The sequence below is a fragment of the Rhinatrema bivittatum genome, chromosome 2 (genome assembly GCF_901001135.1).
Source record: "Rhinatrema bivittatum chromosome 2, aRhiBiv1.1, whole genome shotgun sequence".
Lineage (NCBI taxonomy): Eukaryota > Metazoa > Chordata > Amphibia > Gymnophiona > Rhinatrematidae > Rhinatrema > Rhinatrema bivittatum.
The window spans coordinates 6,249,952-6,271,776 of NC_042616.1; the positions used below are offsets into that span (position 1 = coordinate 6,249,952).

General features: G+C 43.2%; 1 protein-coding gene across 1 annotated transcript in view; it reads left to right on the top strand.

Moving 5' to 3' along the window:
• Window positions 1-21,825, top strand: part of LOC115083453 (zinc finger protein 271-like) — a 46,758-nt gene that overhangs the window by 15,379 nt on the left and 9,554 nt on the right. The gene's annotated exons all lie outside the window — the stretch shown is intronic.

A 21,825-nucleotide genomic window follows, 5' to 3' on the forward strand; every position in this document is an offset into this window, starting at 1 on the left:
TGAGAGCTCCTCTCTGCTAATACTTGAGATCACTTTCCCTCAATAAAATGAAAATAAATTTATACAGACACACGTAAGGTTGGAAAACATTTTTATTTATATAATGTAATAGAGAAGATGGAAATTTGTGAGTTTTTTAAGTGATCTGTCCTTTAAATGTAGATATGCTATTGTATGTATGTTAAATGTGGTTTATTATTATTTTAATTTATTATTGTAACCCACTTAGTATCGCAGGTCCACTATAAATGGATAATAATACATGTTTTTAAAACAATAAATAGTAGATAAGCCCAGAAGAACCAGACCCACAGGCATCCTAAAGGGAGGGACCTGTGTGATCTCCAGCGTTCCTGCATTACAGCAGGTTTATTGCTGCTCAGATAAAAATGTCACGTAATTGGTGGCAGTGGAAGGTATGATCAGAACTTCTGTGTTAAAAGATCTTCACTGGCTCCCTGTGCAGAGTCGCTCTTAGTTGAAACTGATGGTGATATTCAGAAATAAGGGGTTTGAATTCTTCTAAGTTAAGACGTTGTGAGCCATTGATATCATTGAGGGCTAAAGGGACAGGGATGCTTCTGTTCCCTCTGCTCCTGAGTATTGATTGCTACTAACATGTAAGAGAGCCTTTAATTCCTCCTGCTCTTCCAGCTGAGTTCAGGATGGAGGGTGATTTATGAGTGTATGAAAATGCTATTGTGTAAAGATGTTTTCATTTATCCATTTTATGTTATGTTATGTTTTATTTGTAACTCTGTGCAGTTATCTTTGTAATCCACCCGAAGAATTGCATTGCAGGAGGCAGAATATAAGATTTTTTTTTTATAAATGTATGAATAACTAAAATAAATCACAGGAGCTCTATAAAAACATCACACAGAAGTTTTCACAGGTGACTCCTAAAGTTTATGCTACATTACCGTATTCTCTAATAACAGAGATCCCATATAGCCATTGTACAATCCTTCAAAAAGTCTGACCCTAACTCATTGAAAGCTTTTCATGCCATTGCCACTGACACATGATTAATTTCTCCTTTTTATAACCAACAGACAATGAGGTATTACAGGAAGAGAAGAGGGAGGAGAAAAGAGAAGAGCACTCTATAGTACTAGCACTTATATCAGGAAATGTCTGTGAGAATCTTTCCCAGAGGTCTGAGGGGGGAGACACTAGCCAAAGTCAGCAGGAATTGGAGAAGAAGCAGCGAGAACCTGCAAGAAACTCACCAGATGGAGTCACTGCATGTGTGAGAAGTGACAGGGAGCTCACAGACATCCATGAGCACCAGAGAGACCTGAGAGCAGAGAGACCCTTCCAAAGTACTAACAGTGATCAAATGACTACTGAACTCCAACAGAGAGAGGAGAAAGTGAAAAAATCTTTTCACTGTGACACCTGTGGGAAAACCTTTGATCGGAAATGTCATTTAGTATTACACCAGAAAACCCACACAGCAGCAAGACCTTTTCCATGCTCTCAGTGTGGAAAATGTTTCAAACATAAGTTAACCCTGAAATTACACCAGCGAATCCACATTCAAGGGAACACATTCACTTGTATTAAATGTAAGAAAAACTTTTCTAGCAGGGAAGCCTTAGTAATACACCAAAGAACACACACAGGACAGAGACCCTCTCATTGCCCTCAAGATGGGGAATCTTACAGCTCTGAGTTCTCTTTATTAAATCACCAGAAAATGGAGACAGAAGAGAGAACATTTTCATGTTCTGAAAGTGAGGAAAACATCATTGACAAGCAAGATTTAATAATAAACCCAAATTCCCAGAAAGAAGAAAAATTATGCATGTGTACTGGTGATGACAGAAACTTATATCAGAAAGAAAACTTCACAGAACAACTAAAATTACAAACAGGTCAGAGAGCAATTTCAAGTAATGAGTGCAATGAAAGCTTATGTGAGGGGAAAATCTTTTCAGGGGACAGAAAAAACCTTACTGGTGGGAGACTATTGTCTTGTATTCGATCTGAAAAAAGTTTCAATGTGAAGGCAGATGTCGCACAAGAGAAGAAAATTTCCAAAGTAAAAAGCCAACTTATATGTTCTGAGTGTGGTAAAAGCTGCAGGTGGAAGAGTGACCTCATCATCCACCAGAAAATCCACACAGGAGAAAAGCCATTTATATGTAGTGAGTGTGGTAAAAGTTTCAGTCAGAAAGAATATCTCAAATTCCACCAGAGAATCCACACTGGAGAGATGCCATTTACATGTAGTGAGTGTGGTAAACGTTTCAGTCACAAAGGACACTTCAATTGTCACCAGAGAATCCACACAGGAGAGAAGCCATTTAAATGTAGTGAGTGTGGTAAACGTTTCAGTCACAAAGGAAACTTCAAAAGTCACCAGAGAATCCACACAGGAGAGAAGCCATTTACATGTAGTGAGTGTGGTAAACGTTTCAGTCACAAAGGACACTTCAATTGTCACCAGAGAATCCACACAGGAGAGAAGCCATTTAAATGTAGTGAGTGTGGTAAACGTTTCAGTCACAAAGGAAACTTCAAATGTCACCAGAGAATCCACACTGGAGCGAATCTATTTACTTGTAGTGAGTGTGGTAAAAGCTTCAGTGATCAACGAAACTTCAAACGCCACCAGAAAAATAATTTACATATGAGAGTGGTAAAAGGTTAAGTAAGAAGATATCTTTCGCATGGCATCAGAGAATATTCACTGGAGTGAAACCAAGTCCTTGTTCTTTGTGTATTAATAGCTTCAGAACAGAGGAAGAAACTGCAAGCCACCAGAGAAGCCACACAAGAGTCACATACAATTCAAAAACTCTCCTATAGTTTTTGGAGTTGTTAAAATGGCCTGATAAAGATATTAAAGAGTGGGATGCAGATGTGAGATTTGCATCGGCCTCATCAAAATCGGCCTGAGTCGCCATCTTACTAAACCGTCAACTCCCTATAAAAATTAGTCAAGAAATCAAAGACCCACAAGGGAAATATATTATCTTGGTTACTGAACTCGATCACCAGAAAGTGGTAATGTGTAATATCTATGCCCCTAACAACTATGATCCGGGATTCTTTAGAGGCCTTTATACTCACCTACTCCCATACTCCACTGATACCTTGATAATAGGGGGCAATTTCAACACAGTCCGAGACACTCACCTAGATACATCTAAGAGCGGACGTTGTGAGCAGGGGATGGGTAAAGGACCTACTATGTTGGAGAAAAACTTGGATTTGTTAGATGTGTGGCGAACCTTACACCCCACAGAGCATGACTTTACCCATGTCTCACGAGCGCACGGGACCCACTCCCGCATTGACTACTTTCTCATAAGTTCTCAAGCGTTTGCGAGAGTCCGCAAAGCAGGTATTGATAACATAGCGATTTCGGACCATGGGCCGATATGGGTGGATTTGTGGACCTCACTAGTATCTCCCACACCTAAAATATGGCGATATCCATATTTCCTAGCCAATGATGGGAAATTTCGGGAATTTATTCTGAACAAATGGCAAAAACTTATAACCTTGAACAAGGAGCATGAATCCAACCCCGTATTACTATGGTACACTGCAAAAGCGGTGTTGCAAGGTGAGATAATATCATATGTTACCCAATATAGGAAAATGCTTAACCGCCGAATCTTAACACTATCCATACTTGCGCGCCAATCTCGCCTTCACTGGGCAGCTGTAGGAACGAAAGAGGCTCGTACTGAATATCTAACTCATCAACATGCCCTAAACTCATTACTTCACCAGCGGGCTAAAAAGAGCCACTTATATTATCAATTTCGTTTATACCAATATAGTAACAAAGCAGGGAAGATGATGGCTAACTTAATTTGCACTCAGCGCAACAATCGCTTTATTCCAGTGTTGCGACCATCTCAGGGTCGGATGGTACGAGACACCCCTTCCATTTTGCAGTGCTTTCGCACTTATTTTTCTAATTTATACACCACAGAGGGATGGAATAATACAGCATGTGATAAATTTTGTGCCCATCTATCCTTGCCACATTTAACGCCAGATCAGAAGGAAGGGCTTAACATGCCCATTACAGAAGCAGAGGTTAGCTTTGCTATACATCACTCAAAGGGCTTTAAAGCCCCAGGCCCGGATGGGTATACGGCAGAGTTCTATAAACTTCTGCGGAACTCTATCTCTCCCACATTGGCAGGTGTATTCACGGATTTGATAGATCAAGGCGCCTTTCCCCCAAATGCCAATCTTGCTCACATCACACTTATACCAAAACCCGGTAAAGACTTGCTCTTGCCAGAATCATACCAGCCCATATCCCTTCTTAATTATGATCAGAAACTATTGGCAAAGATACTGGCAGATAGGCTGGCGCTCATTCTCCCTACTCTAATCGGGGACCATCAAGTGGGCTTCGTACGCCAGAGATATGCTTTAGCTAATATATGCAGACTATTAACAGCTATGACAATTTGTCAGCAAATGTCTAACCCATATTTGGCCATTAGTTTCGATGCCGAAAAGGCATTCGATAGAGTGGAATGGGACTACCTGTTTTGTATACTACATAGAATGGGTTTTGGAGGGTACTTTCTCAAGGCAATACACCTACTATATCAGGACCCTCAGGCGGTAATCACTGCCAACGGGGCACAATCACAACCCTTTCAGATAACCAGGGGTACCCGCCAAGGTTGCCCCCTATCCCCACTATTGTTTATATTGCAATTAGAACCTCTCTTACTCGCCATACAGAACGCGCCTGAAATCCGAGGTGTCCGCTTTGGCCCACAGATCTTTAAATATGTGGCCTTTGCGGACGATTTATTGGTTTTTATAACTAAGCCTCAGGCCTCATTACCTCCATTGATGCGAACTATAGAAAATTTTGGGACATTTTCTGGACTACGTTTGAATGCATCCAAGTCTTCGGCATTAGCATTTCCAGCGACATTGCAGGTGCAATGGTGTGGGCAGTTCCCCCTACAGTGGGCGGGGGATGCATTTCGTTACCTGGTAGTCCGTATACCGGCCAACCCAGAGCAAATTTATGAGGTAAATATCCCAAGCTTAATTACTAAAACACAAGATATGTTAGCCCTATGGCAGACCCTCTCAATTTCCCTGGGCGGCCCGGTAAATCTGTTTAAAATGGCCATTCTTCCTCGATGGCTCTATCTTTTGCAAAATTTACCCCTACTGGTGTGAAAGAAAGACCTGGCTAAGTTAGAGTGATTCATCAATTTATATGGAGGGGGGGAAATCGAGGAGGCCTGGGGCTCCCGGATCTGGCTCTATACAATTTGGCATGTAATATGCGACTAATACGGGATTGGCTAATAACCATACCCTTTTATACAGCAATTGAGGCCGACAATGCAGTAATGTATCCACGAGCGCCTTCATATGTGCTGCAAGCTCAGTCTATTAGTCTTCCGCCTTTCCTAAATCAATTGGCACTCATTAAGCCGCTTCGACAAACTTGGCTGAGACTCTCGAAACTACTGCAAAATTCTAGAGTCTGTGCTTATTTTCTCCCCCTAATAGGGAATGATGACTTTTCCCCGGGATCTCAGTCAGGGCCTTACCGCATATTTATTTATTTATTTTATTTATTTAAGGTTTTTATATACCGGCAATCATGAGAACATATCTTGCTGGTTTACATGAAACGGGAGTGCATTAAATACATCAAACTAGAACTCAGGTGACCGAAAGTACAGTTACAATTAACAAGGGTGGCAGAACTTGGTGAAGAGGAAGAAAAAGGAAAGAATAAATGGTTAAACGATATACAAGTCACATTACAAGTTATGTACAAATGGCAAGATTAATGGCTGAATGTTTTGAGGAGTCCTTGGGTTGTGTCCTTGGATTGTGTCATTAAATTGTGTCTTGGAAAGCTTGCTTGAATAACCAAGTCTTAAGTCTTTTCCTAAAAGTTGGGAGGCAAGGTTCCAGTCTGAGATCTGTGGGCAATGAATTCCACAGAAGGGGGCCAGCTGTGGGGGTGGCGCGATCTCTTAGGGTAATGTGTCTAGTCGTTTTTGCAGGGGGAACTTGGAGTGTGCCTCTATAAACATCTCTGGTAGGTCTTGTCGAGTTGTATACTTGGAGAGGAAATTGAAGATCGAGGGAAGTGCATTGATGTATAGTTTTGAAAATGATACATATGGTTTTGTACATGATACGGAAGTATACGGGTAGCCAATGTAGCTCTTTCAGGATAGGAGATATGTGGTCTCTTTTTCTTGTGCCTGTTAGTAGTCGGGCTGCTGAATTTTGCACCATCTGTAATGGTTTGGAATAGGAAGAAGGCAGACCTAGCAATAGGGAGTTGCAATAGTCTAATTTTGAAAAAATGACTGCCTGGATGATCGTTCTGAAGTCTTGAGCATGGAAGAGAGGTCTTATCCTTTTCAAAACCTGGAGTTTATAGAAGCAGTCTTTGGTTGTTTTGTTGATGTGTGCCTTGAAGTTTAGCCGGTTGTCCAATAACACTCCTAAGTCTCTAACTTGTGCAGTAGGTAGGTTGGTGGGAAGAGTAATGTTAGGTGTATTGTTCTCGGGAGAGATGAGTAGGATTTCTGTCTTGGAGGAATTTAAGATGAGGTGAAGGCTGTTGAGAAGTTGTTTGATTTTTTGGTGGCATGATTCCCAGTAGTCAAGAGTTTTAGAGTATGTGTCTTTGACGGGGATGATGATTTGAATATCATCTGCGTATAGGAAGTACTTTAGATTGAGGTCAGTGAGAAGTTGGCAAAGAGGAAGCAGGTAAATATTGAATAGAGTCGGAGATAATGAAGAACCTTGTGGGACTCCTATGGCAGAGTCAAATCTTGAGGATTCCTTGTTTTGGAGTTTAACTTTGTAACCTCTGTTGTTGAGAGAGGTTTTGAACCAAGATAGGACGGTGCCGCAGATTCCTATGGACGATAACTGGTTTAAGAGGATGGTGTGGTTGACCGTGTCGAACGCTGCTGATAGGTCTAACAAGATCAATAGAAAAGAGTTTCCTTTGTCGAGGCCCAGTAAGATATGGTCTGTCAACGAAGTGAGGAGGGATTCTGTGCCTCGATTTTTACGGAAGCCGTGTTGTGGGATGAAGAGAAGATTGTTGTCTTCGATGAAATCTGAGAGTTGAGAGTTCACTAGTTTTTCCATGATCTTGGCGATGAATGGGAGGTTAGCTATGGGGCGGAAGTTGTTAGGGTCCTTCGGGTCTAGGTTGGGTTTCTTTAGGAGCGGTGAGATTGAGGCCATTTTAAGATCATCTGGGAAGGTTCCTTGGGCTAGAGAGCAGTTCTGTGTTCACTAAAGAGGACCCTGGAGAAGGACCGACACTAGTTAACAAGAAACTGGAGGGGAATGGAGTAGATGTAACTCCATTTACAGTAGAAAATGTATGGGAAGAGCTGGTGAAACTGAAAGTGGACAAAGCCATGGGGCCTGATGAAGTTCATCCCAGAATACTGAGGGAGCTCAGAGATGTGCTGGCAGGTCCGCTGTGTGACCTATTCAATAGATCCCTAGAAACGGGAGTGGTGCCGAATGATTGGAGGAGAGCGGTGGTGGTCCCGCTTCACAAGAGTGGGAACAGAGAAGAGGCTGGTAACTACAGACCGGTTAGCCTCACTTCAGTGGTGGGAAAAGTAATGGAGTCACTGTTGAAAGAGAGAATAGTGAACTATCTACAGTCGGGAGAATTGCTGGACCAGAGGCAGCATGGATTCACCATTGGAAGATCCTGTCAGACAAATCTGATTGACTTTTTTGACTGGGTAACCAAGGAATTGGATCGAGGAAGAGCACTCGATGTCATCTACTTGGATTTCAGCAAAGCTTTTGACACTGTCCCGCACAGGAGACTGGTGAATAAAATGAGAAGCTTAGGAGTGAGTGCCGAGGTGGTGGCCTGGATTGCAAACTGGTTGACGGACAGAAGACAATGTGTGATGGTAAATGGAACTCTCTCTGAAGAGAGAGCGGTTTTAAGCGGTGTACCGCAGGGATCGGTGTTGGGACCGGTCCTTTTCAATATCTTTGTGAGCGACATTGCGGAAGGGATAGAAGGTAAGGTATGTCTTTTTGCGGATGACACTAAGATCTGCAACAGAGTGGACACGCCGGAAGGAGTGGAGAGAATGAGACGGGATTTAAGGAAGATGGAAGAGTGGTCGAAGACATGGCAGCTGACATTCAATGCCAAGAAGTGCAAAGTCATGCATATGGGGAGTGGAAATCCGAATGAACTGTATTCGATGGGGGGAGAAAGGCTGATGTGCACGGAGCAGGAGAGAGACCTTGGGGTGATGGTGTCTAATGATCTGAAGTCGGCGAAACAATGTGACAAGGCGATAGCTAAAGCCAGAAGAATGCTGGGCTGCATAGAGAGAGGAATATCGAGTAAGAAAAGGGAAGTGATTATCCCCTTGTACAGGTCCTTGGTGAGACCTCACCTGGAGTATTGTGTTCAGTTCTGGAGACCGTATCTCCGAAGAGACAGAGACAAGATGGAGGCGGTCCAGAGAAGGGTGACCAAAAAGGTGGAAGGTCTTCATCAAATGACTTATGAGGAGAGACTGAAGAATCTAAATATGTACACCCTGGAGGAAAGGAGGAGCAGAGGTGATATGATACAGACTTTCAGATACTTGAAAGGTTTTAATGATCCAATGACAACGACAAACCTTTTCCATAGGAAAAAAATCAGCAGAACCAGGGGTCACAATTTGAAGCTCCAGGGAGGAAGATTCAGAACCAATGTCAGGAAGTATTTCTTCACGGAGAGGGTGGTGGATGCCTGGAATGCCCTTCCGAAGGAAGTGGTGAAGACCAGAACTGTGAAGGACTTCAAAGGGGCGTGGGATAAACACTGTGGATCCATAAAATCAAGAGGCCGTCAATAAAGAGTGGGTGGCTCGCCAGAATGACGGCTACTGCCTGGAGATAATACCCTTATTCAATAAACATACACATGGTTACTGTGACTCCAACATCACTCTAAGCTACAACAGCAAGAGGAAATGTGGAAAAAAGGATTCGCACTCACAAAGTGGGGAGTAGCTGGCTTGTTACGGCGGTTACTACCCCAAACCAAATAAGCCTGATACTTCACTTTCAATGCATATCCAGCATAGCTCTCTGCTTCAACGGCAGGGGAGAAGAAAAACTGATACTTCACGCATATCCAGCATAGCTCTCTGCTTCAACGGCAGGGGAGAAGAAAAAAGGATTCGCACTCACAAAGCGGGGAGTAGCTGGCTTGTTACGGCGGTTACTACCCCAAACCAAATAAGCCTGATACTTCACTTTCAATGCATATCCTGCTTCAACCGCAGGGGAGAAGAAAAACTGATACTTCACGCATATCCAGCATAGCTCTCTGCTTCAACGGCAGAGGAGAAGAAAAACTGATACTACACGCATATCCAGCATAGCTCTCTGCTTCAACGGCAGGGGAGAAGAAAAACAACCAATAAGGGCTGAATAACACAGTCTGGGTAAAACAAATAAACATGGGTGTAGCTTGCTTATTGCGGCGGTTACTACCCCTACTACCCCTAACTAATCAAGCTTGATATTTCACTTGGTTGCAGCTCCATCACTGCTCTCTACATTAATGGTGGGGGTGGAAGAGAAATAGAACCAAAGAGCTAAGAGAAACAGATAAGTATGAGAAAAAAATGTGAAGCTTGCTGGGCAGACTGGATGGGCCGTTTGGTCTTCTTCTGCCGTCATTTCTATGTCTATGTCTATGTCTATGTTCAATGAAGTGGCTATTGTGTCTGGAATAGATAGAAGAAGTTTGGAGGGGATGTGGTCTGCAGGATGAGACGAAGGTTTCATTCTTCTCAGGATGGTTTGTATCTCCGTGGAAGAGACGGGTTCAAAGGTGTTTAAGCTGACGTTTTTGTGGGCAGGTTGTTGATATGTCTGGAGGTCGGCTGTATTGGAAGGCAGTTGTGTTAAGAGATTGGTGATTTTATTTTGGAAAAACTGAGCGAGTTCTTCCGCTTTGGGTTGTGCCATGTTGCCTGGGATTTCTCGCGGAATGGTTTGAGTGAGGCTGGAGACATAAGCGAAGAGGGCTTTGGCGTCAAAAACCAGGTTGTGAATCTTAGATGCATAATAGTCTTTTTTTGATTTTGAGGTGAGAGATTTGTACTGGTAAAGTGTGGATTTGTATGAAAAAATGGTGATGTCACAAGGGGTTTTGCGCCAAGTCGCTTCTTTTTTTCTTAAACTTTGTTTTAGTTTTCTGAGTTCATTAGTGAACCACGGTTGTCTGTTGGATGCATTGGTGTGAGATCTTTTTGTAATTGAAGGACAGAGCTTGTTGGCTATGTTTTCTGTTATGTTGTTCCAGGAGCGAATGGCAGTGTTCGGGTCGGTGAGGTCTAATAGGGGTAGCTGTGAGACCAATTGGTTGTTAAGGTCTTCTGGTGAGCATCGCCTCTTGTAGTGGAATGAAGGAGAGGGGGAGTAGGGAGTGTTGGATTTTTTCAGCGTGAATGAGGTAGAGATGAGAGTGTGGTCTGACCATGGAACCTTTTTGTTCTTCAAATTGGATGTAGTCGTAATGCCCTTGTTGACGAAAATCAAGTCCAGAGTGTGACCCGCTTTGTGTGTGGGTTCGTTGACTAGTTGTTGGAATCCCATAGCAGACAGGGCTGTGATGAGTGTTACGCAGCTGTTAGATGGTAAGGGATTGTCTATGTGCAGATTGAAATCTCCTAAAATGATTGCTGGAGTATCCAGGTTGATGAGCATGGTGGTGATTTCAAGGAGGGGGGAGACATCTGCTTCTAGGAGTCCCGGGGGGGCGTAGACAAGAAGGATTTGAAGATGTTGTGAGGTGAAGAAGCCGACTTCCAGTTTTGAGTTAGAGCTGAAAGGATATGGCGACGATGGGTAGACAAGGGTATTGTCTACCTTGGACACCTTCTTAAAACAGATGGCGAGTTAATGAACTTTCAAGAAATTGGTGCAATGTATGGGTTGGGGGCCTCACACATATTCCCCTATTTACAAGTGCGCCACTACCTAAGGGCCTTGCGTGCGGTATCAAAGGAACCTGTGGTCTTTTATACGCTAGAAAAAAATTTTTGTTGGCCCGCACTAAGGCCCCCTCTCTGTCTAATTATTATAAAGCCATACATCAAAAGGTAGGGTTGGATACTTGCTCCTTATTGGCAGCACGCTGGAACCATGATGGAGACTTTATGGTGACTAGCTTTATCTTAAAGGTGGGCTTTAGGCGCATAGCCAAAATCTCTTCTGATATGCATTACAGGGAACTACAATTCAAATTTTTAACTATACGTATCGCCCTTAGTGGCAAAACTATTGACAATAGCACTTTCGGCGCCTTGTGTTCGTTGTAACCTTGCCATTGGTATGTTATCTCATGCTTTTTGGTCCTGCCCAGTGGTGAAGCGTTTTTGGCGCAAAGTGGCAAATTATTTGGAAGATCTTTTAAATGTGCCGATCCCGTTCTCCCCTCTATGGTTCTTATTTGGTTGCGTCTCACCCATACAGATAAGAGATCCTGGCTCACGTCTATTTTTCCAAAAAGCCTGCTTAGTGGGAAAAAAATGATATTGTTGTTGTGGCGTTCTGCCGATGCGCCATCCTACTGGGTATGGCGAAACCATTTTCATGCGATGATGACTATGGAAAGCATGGGGTCACTAGAAGTGCCGCGTCTTCGGCGAGCATTTCTTAAAACCTGGGACCCGTACCTACAAAGCCTAACACATCGAGCACGTAGTTTAGTTGTTAACGACTAATTTACCAATTTTACGATATTACTGACTATTGAGAATCTTTTTTTTCCTTTTCATTGTACGATTTTTGGCCTGTTACATATCACTGCCAATGTACCTGGGGAGGGGGGAAGGATGGGATAGAGGGGAAAGGGGGGAATTTGAGGCAGACGGGAATTGAGTTGTAATCGTTGTACATGAGGATGGTTAAGGAACACACCTTCCTCACTGTTGTAATTGTTCATTTATTTGACAAAATCAATAAAATGTTTGAACATTAAGAGTGGGATGCAAGAACAATACAACTTTTCCCTATGCATCAAGTAACATCTAGGAGTCAGAGTATGCTGAGATTGTACTTTAGAACAGCTGATGGTGGTGTGGGCCTTTCAGTTGCAACTATGCAAACAGTGCTGAAGTACCAAAATGAATGGCCAAAATTGTTCTTCATTCTTAAGCTTAGACAATTGTTACAGTGAGTGGAAGGAATAACTGAGACTCAGCTCAAACATTAGGGGAAAGCAGGAATGGAATTCGCAAAGCTATAGAAAAATAATTGAAAAGAATTAGACCAGAAAACAAGGAAAATCAGTTCCCAAAAACACAAACATAGTGGGAAATACAAAGAGTTACTTCAGAAACCCCACATGGCTCAACACCTGACATGGAAATAGCGATTTTAAACATAGAGATGAGAGATTGAGAATTGCAGCACAGGACATGGAATGGTTCACAGGCAGCAGAGAAAAAACCTAGTGGAACAGACAATGCAGGGTCTGTAAAACAGAACTATAATTAGTTACACAGCTTGCTGCTGGAGGTGAGAAGGCCTGGATCCAGAAAGGCATAATAAGTTGGCCGGGCTCATCCTCGGAAGTTGTGTAAACATAACCGCTATACCAGGAAGGCACTGGGATCCTGATCCTGAGAGAAAAGCAGCCATTGTGGTAATGGAAAATCTATTCTAAGATTGTAAAATATGGGATCAGTTGGTTTTAGTCTTTTCCCATCAACCCTCCCCTCTTCCCTTAATAGGGCCGTCCCTGGGGAGAGACGCAATTCAGATTTTGGGGTCTCTGCATTGCCGCTGTAACCTCGTCCCCTGACGTCTAACATCACTTCCTGCTCCTTGGAAGCACCAGTGAAGCAGGAGGTGCAGCAGCCGATGGGAGGAGATCTCTGCATTGGGACTGAAAATCCAGTGAACCCTTCCCTCACCCCCCAGTCCCATCCCAAATCCCCCTCTTCAATCTCAGGGGCAAACCCACTCTTCAGAATATCAGAGGGGCTAAGTCTCCTCAGGCCCCACAACCTTTAGGGTCAGCTCTGCCCCCAGCTCATCATTGTGCAAAATACTTTGAACTCCTCAGCTCCGTGTGCTATAAGGGTCAAAAAATGGAAAAGATTTTAGGAATTGTTGAAATCTTTAAAAATAAAAAATATATTTGATAATAGCCCTTAATCTTTATGCCTGCAAAAAGAAAAGGGAAGGTAAGGACTTTCCCTTCAGAGTCCTTGCCTCCCTTACTACAAACTGAAATTGACCGTTTCATGACACAGCTGGTAATTGGGGAAACCAGTGATTTCGCTAAGATCCCTCCGGAAGGAGAACGGGAGGATCTTTTGAATGAGGCATCCCTTAGTCCAGAACAACGTTCGCCCCCGGCACAGCGAAGAGCAGACGGAGATGCAGCTGAGTCAACCACCAACGTAGTGGATTGTTCTACAGCGGGAGAAGGTGCTGAATCCGTATCCGGAAAAGAGGGAGGAGGCCCAGAAGGGGGTTTTCCCCCGAATGAGACCCCCCCTCTGGAAGGAACATCTGCAAAAACTGCAAGTATCCACCTAGAATCCTCCTCAGTAAGACAACTTGGGGATTCTCAGCTCTCGCTGGTAAAGCCTGAGACGATAACATTGCGAGCTATATGGGAACTGGTTAGTGGCCTTAATGTAACGGTGAACAGGCTTGAGAGTAAAATTGATACTGTTTCTAATAAATTTCAACAACAATTTCAAGTAGTGCAATAACAAGTAGATGAGGTAACGAATAGAGTTCAGTGTGTGGAAGATAATGTAAGAACTATTCAATCTCTTAACTTAGCTATTGTAAAGGATCAATTAATGAATTCACGAAGATTGGGAACACTTGAAAATAATGCGAGACATTTAAATGTTAGAATCTTAAATTTTCCAAAAATAGCTGGTGAAATACCGTTTACAACATTGAAGAGATTCCTACAAGAGGAGCTCGGTTTTTCCGAAAATAATATGTTAACTATTAACTCTTGTTTCTTTATAAAAAAAAAAAGAGCTCCTCAAGTGGCAGTCTCAATTCCAATTAATCTCACCAGCTTTTTGGAAAATTCGGCTTTAGAGATTATGGAAAGAGATACATTAATTGTATCTTTTATTACTACTATGGATATAGGAAAACTGATGAAAAATTACTTTCAAAGATATCCGATTACCTATTTGGGTCAAAATGTTAAAATCTTTCCAGACCTGGCACCTATTACTCGCACTAAAAGACGAGAGTTTTTGGCATTAAAGCAGAGAGTGATATCGTTGGGATTTTCTTTTCTTTTGAAATATCCCTGTCAATGTATCATGAAAAAAGGAAATGAATTTTTCAGTTTTACTCAAATAGACCAGCTACGCCAATTCATAGAGACACGGGAGCCATTAACCTCCTCTCCGATGTCGCAATCTAATGAGACATGAAATAGATAATAACCAGCAGTGGTCTATGTATATCCTTTGGTAAGATATATATAATATCTATTTAATTTCCATAAATCTCCTTATTTCTGTGTAGTTCAGTTATATCCAGTATTGCCTTATATGTTTGAGTTTCATATTACAAATTAATTAACTATAAATCAGCTATAGAATGCAATTTATTATCATATTTTGTAATTATTTTGACTTGGATATATTAATTATTAATTATTATAGCTGTACTTAATGATATTCAATGTAAAGAATTGAATGAATAATTTCTTATTTGTAAAACTGAAAATGATAAATAATTAAAAATAAAAAAAATAAAAAAATATTTATATATTAAAAAAAAGCAACAGCACAACTCGTGTGCCTTTTCTGTAGCCAGAGGCCTCTTCCCCTATTTGTGGTCGCTGCTCCCTGCTGGTAATTTCCTCCCTCTCTGTGTTGCTGCTGCTGCTGGGCAGCCAGGAGCACCATCACCCTCCTTCTCTTGCCACTGCCGCTGCGGTGCTGCCAGCCCTGATGCCAGGAATCGGGAGCCGCCCACCTTTATTTCTGCTGCCAGACTCCCACCCCCAGACCAGCTCCATTGCACTTCTGCTGCTGTCCCAGGGTTTCTCACTGTGGAAGGTCATTGTGGTGGGGGGAGGATAGGGAGGGATGGGGGAAAGAGTGCGAGAGAGAGCAAAATGTGGATGTCCACAATGGCTTTTAAGGAGAATACTGAGGAGGTGAGGGCACTGAAGGGATGTCCATCTGTCTATACTAAGAAAAATGAAATTATCAGGTAAGTAGTTTCTCCAGTCTAGATACATGTGTCAGTCAGCATGATGTGCATGTGAGCATTCCTGCCTCTTAATCTGTCCCTGAGTGAGCCTGTGTGTTAGAATCAATGTGGGGTTTAGAGCACAGATCCCCTCAAGGGCCGCAACCCAGTCAGATTTTTAGGATTTCCACAAGGAGCAGGCATGAGGTCTATTGCATACAAAGAGTCAATGCATGCAGGTTTCATGCATATTCATTGAGGCAATCCTGAAAACCTGACCGGATTGCAGCCCTTGAGGACTGAGTTTGGGGATCCCTGTTTTAAAATGTGTGTGAATATGGCTCTCAGGGAACGAGTCCGATCTCTGGAGGCTAGAGTAGCAGACTTGGAAGAGCTGAGGGAGACAGAGAGGTACATTGACGAGACCTTCAGGGACATAGTAGCTAAGTCCCAAATCCATTCTGGCAGCCCCAGTGTTGCCTTGGATCAGAAAGGTCTCCCAGTAGTAGAACATCACCCTGGTGTAGCAGGAAGTGATCCTGTAGCAAGGACCTGCTCTCCAGGTGATGTATTGTCTTCTCGCACTGAGGACAAATCTCCCAGGGCTACTGCCTAGGAGGGAAGGGTTAGGCCGGCCATCATAGTTGGTGATTCAATTATTAGAAATGTAGATAGCAGAGTGGCTGGTGGACGTGAGGACCGCCTGGTAACTTGCCTGCCTGGTGCGAAGGTGGCAGACCTCACGCGTCACCTAGATAGGATTATAGACAGTGCTGGGGAGGAGCCGGCTGTCGTGGTACATGTGGGCACCAACGACATAGGAAAATGTGGGAGAGAGGTTCTGGAAGCCAAATTTAGGATTTTAGGTAGGAAGCTGAAATCCAGAACCTCCAGGGTGGCATTCTCTGAAATGCTTCCTGTTCCACGTGCAGGTCCCCAAAGGCAGGCAGAGCTCCAGAGTTTCAATGCGTGGATGAGACGATGGTGCAGGGAAGAGGGATTCAGCTTTGTAAGGAACTGGGGAAACTTTTGAGGAAAGGGGAGACTTTTCCGAAAGGACGGGCTCCACCTTAACCAGAGTGGAACCAAGCTGCTGGCTCTAACTTTCAAAAAGGAGATAGAGCAGCTTTTAAACTAGAACAAGGGGGAAAGCCGACAGTCACTCAGCAGTGCATGGTTCGGAGAAATGTATCCTTGAAGGATACTAATGAAACAGGAGAGTTAGGGCATCCCAACAGAGGTTCCATTAAATGCAAACATAGTTAATATACCTACATGTAAAAAATCACCAAAGCTAATGATTTCCGAATTATCCCAAACAACTGAAAAGCAGGTTGTTAAAACAAGCAAAAACCACACTTTGAAATGTCTGTATGCCAATGCCAAAAGTCTAAGAAGTAAGATGGTAGAGTTAGAGTGTTTAGCAGCAAATGATGAGATTGACATAATTGGCATCACAGAGTCCTGGTGGAAGGAGGATAACCAATGGGACAGTGCTATATCAGGGTACAAATTATATCGCAATGATAGGGAGGATCAATTTGGTGGGGGTGTGGCACTTTATGTCCGAGAGGGTATAGAGTCCAACAGGATAAATACAAGAGAGTAAATGCTCAGTAGAATCTATATGGGTAGAAATCCCATGTGTTTTGGGTAAGAGTATAGTGATAGGAGTATACTACCGTCCACCTAGACAAAATGGTCAGACAGATGATGAAATGCTAAGAGAAATCAGGGAAGCTAACCAATTTGTCAGTGCAATAATAATGGGAGATTTCAATTACCCCAATATTGACTGGGTAAATGTAACATCAGGACTTGCTAGAGACATAAAGTTCCTGGATGTAATAAATGACTGCTTCATGGAGCAATTGGTTCAGGAACCTACAAGAGTGGGAGCTATTTTAGATTTAATTCTTAGTGGAAAGCAAGATTTGGTGAAAGAAGTAACGGTGGTGGGGCCACTTGGCAACAGTGATCATAACATGATCAAATTTAAACTAATAACTGGAAGGGGGACAATAAGTAAATCTGCAGCTCTAACACTAAATTTTAAAAAGGGAAACTTTGATAAAATGAGGAAAATAGAAAAAAACTGAAAGGTGCAGCTGCAAAGGTTAAAAGTGTTCAACAGGCTTGGACATTGTTTAAAAATACAATCCTAGAGGCGCAGTCCATATGTATTCCGCGCATTAAAAAAGGTGGAAGGAAGGCAAAACGATTACCGTCATGGTTAAAAGCTGAGGTGAAAGAGGCTATTTTAGCCAAAAAAATATCCTTCAAAAATTGGAAGAAGGATCCATCTGAAGAAACTAGGATAAAACATAAGCATTGTCAAGGTAAGTGTAAAACATTGATAAGTCATGGGATAGGAGGCGATGTCCTTTCGTGGATTACAAACTGGTTAAAAGACAGGAAACAGAGAGTAGGATTAAATGGTCAATATTCTCAGTGGAAAAGGGTAAACAGTGGAGTGCCTCAGGGATCTGTACTTGGACCGGTGCCAGGGCCGGCGGAAGCACTAGGCGAACTAGGCGGTCGCCTAGGGCGCCAGCTTCCCGGGGGCGGCACTGCCCCGGTAAAATTAAGAGAGCCGCGCTTTCAAGCATGTGAGTCCTTTACTGTCAGCCCGGGCGGAACGCGGCAGGACAGCTGGAGTCAGCGGCACCGGGCGTGCTCTCTTCTTCCCCCCCCCCCCCCCCGCGGTCCGGAAGAGGAAGTGGAGAGCATCGGGTGCCTGCGCGGGAAGAAGAGACCACACTAGCATGGTCTCTTCTTCCCGCGCAGGCACCCGATGCTCTCCACTTCCTCTTCCGGACCGCGGGGGGCGGGGGAGGAGAAGAGAGCACGCCGGGCACGACTGGAGTCAGCCGGGTGCCTGCGCGGGAGTCATCGGGTGTCAGCCGGGTGCCTGCGCTGGAGTCATCGGGTGTCAGCCGGGTGCCTGCGCTGGAGTCATCGGGTGCCTGCGCGGGAGTCTTCCCGCGCAGGCACCCGATGCTCTCCACTTCCTCTTCCGGGCCGCGGGAAGAAGAGAGCACGCCGGTGCCGCTGAGTCAGCGGCACCGGCGTGCTCTCTTCTTCCCGCGGCCCGGAAGAGGAAGTGGAGAGCATCGGGTGCTTGCGCGGGAAGAAGAGGCCACGCTAGTGTCCGACGGGAAGAAGACTGCAGCGCGGCTCGGAGGAAAATGGAGTTTCAACCGCGGCCGATGGGACTCCGCCTCCGCGAGGGCTGAAAATGAAGGAGGTTAGCGTTGGGAGGAGGCTGCTGCCGCCGCGAGTTCCCGGGGTGGGGGAGAGAGATAGTGAATGAGCGAGCAAGCATGTGTGTTTGAGATCCTGTGTGTGTGAGTTAGAGATTGCATGTATGTGAATGATTGAGAGCCTGTGTATGTGAAAGAGAGTATGTATGTGATTGAGAGCCTGCCTGTGAGAGAGAGCGAGAGCATGAATGTAAGTTTACCATTGGGAACCTGTATGTGTAAGTTTGTGTGAAAGAGTATGTGTGTATGATTGAGATCCTTTGTGTGTGAGAGAAATCATGTGTATGTATGATTAAGAGCCTGTGTGTATAAGTAAGAGAGAGATCATGTGTATCTGTGTCTGATTGACAGCTGGTTTAGGTGATGGAGCATGTGAGTATGTGATTGACAGCCTGTGTTTAAATGAGAGAGAGAGATCATGTGTGTCTGTGTGTGATTGAGAGCTGATTTAGGTGACGGAGCATGTGAGTATGTGATTGAGAGCCTGTGTGTAAATGAGAGAAAGAGAGGACATGTTTGTAAGCATGTGAATGAGAGTCTGTGTGTGAGAGAAAAAGACAGCATGTATTTATGTGATTGAAAGCCTGTGTGTGTGTGTAAGCGTGAAAAGATAGACAGCATGTGTGTAAATGTGTAATTAAGAGCCTATATAAGTGAGAGAAAAAGCATGTGTATATGTGAGTACTGAGAGCATGTGTGTATAGGTGTGTCATTGAGAGCCAGTGTGAGAGAGAGCGCTGGTATGTGACTGAGAGAGGAGAAAGTTCCAAGCAAACCACCCCACCTCCTGCTAATTCAGAACAATCTCAGGACACCTGGATATCAAATGTTCCCAGGTATGCAGAGCAAAAAAATTTTTGTATCCTTATTATTTTTCATTACTGGGTCTTTGTGTCTGCTATTTTTAAATATTTTGTTGGTATCTGGAAATGTTTTATATGAGTTTTTAATTATTGGCTATTCCACTCATCAGCTGTTTCGAAATATGTTCTTTTTGTTAGTACAGTTTTACTGCTGATGATTTTATATTTCTTGATTTGTTTTATAAGGATGGGTGATGTTTCTTTTTTCCTTTGTTACACTGCATACAGAGACTCTGGCTTGTTGCAGTTTCCAATTCAGTTTTTTCTGCATGCTTCTTGTTATGCGTTTTGGTCTCTTTATTCTATGTTAGGTGAGGGACAGCACGTGATTCAGGTGAGGTTTTCTGCTGGCGTGTTGTTTCTGTGTAGGACTCTATAGCAGCCTGACTTGGTCCGTTTTCCTAATAGGAGATATATTGGTGTCTTAAGGCCTGGTGTAATATTTTCAGAGACTTATTGTACTTTAAAAGTGTGATCTTACATAAAATGCACACATTTACTTGTATTTAGTTTTAAACATATTGTATGGCTCTCATGGAATTACATTGTAAAATATGTGGCGTTTATGGCTCTCTCAGCCAAAAAGGTTCCTGACCCCTGGTATAGAGCTTAGCCACTACTGCTGCTTCTGGTGTGTACTACAGCCTGCATGGAAGAAGAGTAAGAGAGCTGCTGGAGGGGGTAAGTAAAGATGGCTTTTTAAGTTCATTTTTCTTGATTGACTGCCATTTTAATTATTTAATATTATGTGATGTGTCTGCTTTTTTTGTTTGAGCAACAAGTATAGCTTTGGTTTATGTTTATTTTATATATTTTTATTTATTTATTTATAAAAGAGTTTCTATACCGTCGATAAGACAAATCATCTCAATGGTTTACATGGCATAAAAATGTCAAATAAGTGTTCTGTTATAAATACAGACTTCGTTATTTTCATTAATGCACAATGTAAGTTAATTGTGTGTGGAGGCGGGGGGGGGGGGGGGGGGCGGCATAGCTGACGTTTCGCCTAGGGCGCCTAATACCCTTGCACCGGCCCTGACCGGTGCTTTTCAATATATATAAATGATCTTGAAAGGAATACAACGAGTGAGGTTATCAAATTTGCGGATGATACAAAATTATTCAGAGTAGTTAAATCACAGACAGACTGTGATACATTACAGGAGGACCTTGCAAGACTGGAAGATTGGGCATCCAAATGGCAGATGAAATTTAATGTGGACAAGTGCAAGGTGTTGCACATAGGGAAAAATAACCCTTGCTGTAGTTACACGATGTTAGGTTCCATATTAGGAGCTACCACCCAGGAAAAAGATCTAGGCATCATAGTGGATAATACTTTAAAATCGTCGGCTCAGAGTGCTGCAGCAGTCAAAAAAGCAAATAGAATGTTAGGAATTATTAGGAAGGGAATGGTTAATAGAACGGAAAATGTCATAATGCCTCTGTATCGCTCCATGGTGAGACCGCACCTTGAATACTATGTACAATTCTGGTCGCCACATCTCAAAAAAGATATAGTTGCGATGGAGAAGGTACAGAGAAGGGCAACCAAAATGATAAAGGGGATGGAACAGCTCCCCTATGAGGAAAGGCTGAAGAGGTTAGGGCTGTTCAGCTTGGAGAAGAGACGGCTGAGGGGGGATATGATAGAGGTCTTTAAGATCATGAGAGGTCTTGAACGAGTAGATGTGACTCGGTTATTTACACTTTCGAATAATAGGACTAGGGGGCATTCCATGAAGTTAGCAAGTAACACATTTAAGACTAATCGGAGAAAATTCTTTTTCACTCAACGCACAATAAAGCTCTGGAATTTGTTGCCAGAGGATGTGGTTAGTGCAGTTAGTGTAGCTGGGTTCAAAAAAGGTTTGGATAAGTTCTTGGAGCAGAAGTCCATTAATGGCTATTAATCAATTATAGTTAGGGAATAGCCACTGCTATTAATTGCATCAGTAGCATGGGTTCTTCTTAGTGTTTGGGTAATTGCCAGGTTCTTGTGACCTGTTTTTTGGCCTCTGTTGGAAACAGGATGCTGGGCTTGATGGACCCTTGGTCTGTCCCAGCATGGCAATTTCTTATGTTCTTATGTCCATGCACATTCTCCAACCCCTGACTAAACTATGGAGGTTTTAGTTTTCATTATTGTGTATTAATGGATGTGTGCTGTTTTAAAATACATTATTGGTGTTTGATATGTTTTTTTAAAGTTTTTTTTTAATTATTAGATATTCTATTAGCTGTGTTGAAGAATTTATTCTATTTATTAATATGGTCTTACTCTTATCAATATTTTATATTTCTTGATGTTCTATGCAAATTTATGAAAAAGAGGGGAGGGACATACCCCCCTCATGGCAGCCCTACTCCCAGAGCAGAGCCTGAGCGGAGGAGGGGGTGGGGATCCCCCTTATGCCCCCGCAGCGGGGCCCACATTGTGCAGCTCGGGCTCCCTCACCCCCAGC